Here is a 1572-nt window from a genome sequence, read left to right as displayed (position 1 = left end):
CAGTAGTGAGAAGTACATCTTCTGGATCCTCCCAGTGAAGGTGAGTAGGTCTGAAATGACAAATCCACTTTAACATTGTAATCTCCATAACTTTTGAAGCCCTTCTTATATGTTAACCAAGGTAGGTCAGACTTTTCCAATTCACTCACAATTGTTTACCTTTTATTGGTCCATGTTTCAGGCCCAACCAATCAAATTGTCCGAGCCCTTCTTAACTCCATGATTTGCAACATTAAATGCAGAATCTCTGCTGAATGAGCCCATGTCAATAAATTGGCCTGATCTGAGTTCATGTTCCTTCCATCATTATCTCACACCATTAGTGCCATATTTCCCTGAAAATAAGACCAGGTCTTATATTAATATTTGCTCCAAAAGACGCATTTTATTCATTTATTCATGATAAAAAATCTACATTTATTCAAATACAGTCATGTCTGGCTGACGGTCTTAACAGGCTTATTTTGGGGTAGGACTTATATTACAAGCATCTGAAAATCATGCTAGGGCTTATTTTCCAGTTAGGTCTTATTTTCCAGGAAACACAGTATCTATTCGAACACATTTCCCCCAGGTTTCTGTTTGTATACATTAAGAATTTGTAGTGGTTCTTTTAGAGCATAACACAGTCCTCTGGGGTTACACATTGCACCTCACCTTTAGGGATCTCTTGGTACTTGAGTCTAATTATATTGATAAATCTAGAAACAAAAGAGGTGGTGTGGATGGGTCCTGAGGAGAATCAGCATGTCTGTCATGGAAGCTGCCGTAGGGGAGTCATCACTGTTTCCTTAGGCAATTCAGGTTTAATCCCTTCAGACTGGGATGCAGAGGCCTCTAACTTAGGATTGTGAACCACTTCCCCTGGGGGTAAGGAACTCTCTTACACTGGCAAGGAAGACTCATCAGAATTTAGGGACTACATGTCACCAGTTTGATGATGGTTTTCCCACTCTTTACCACTCCAATTTACAGGATGCTCTTTCTTCCTAATCAGTGTCCTCACTTTAACATTTGTCACCCAGAAAGGCACAGAGTGCAACTCTAATTGTATTGCAACCATTGGCAAAATGAGATTGCCATATGATTTTCAGCCATCTTGTCCCTGCTGCTACAGGAGCTAAGGGTCTTTTTCAGGGCACACATAGAACCTATCATTTCATCTATGGGGTACTTGAGCAAGGAATCTGAAACACTGGGAAACTCTTTTTCTTGCATCTCTTTGTCCAGGGACATAAGGATTCACCAGCCAATCTCACTAGATTTGTTACTTTTCCAAGATATTAAAAACTAGTTACCCAGCTCCTAGCTTCCTATAAATAATAGATTAGAAATATCCAGGGGAGATATGTTGCAGATCTCTATTACCAGACCAAGCCATGGACTGACTATCGTGCTCTCTTTACTAGAAATAGAGATACATGCATCTTTAAATATAACCAGATTAGATAATTCCAGAAACCATACAAATGTTTTTTAAAAAACTTATCCTTAAAATTCTATTCCTCTAGAAGCACTACCAGTTATAAAATCTGTATTAACCAGGAATCTCAACAGAAATAAAACCAATAG

This window comes from Hipposideros armiger, unplaced genomic scaffold, assembly GCF_001890085.2.
Source record: "Hipposideros armiger isolate ML-2016 unplaced genomic scaffold, ASM189008v1 scaffold_1818, whole genome shotgun sequence".
NCBI lineage: Eukaryota > Metazoa > Chordata > Mammalia > Chiroptera > Hipposideridae > Hipposideros > Hipposideros armiger.
This window is presented reverse-complemented; position numbering follows the sequence as displayed.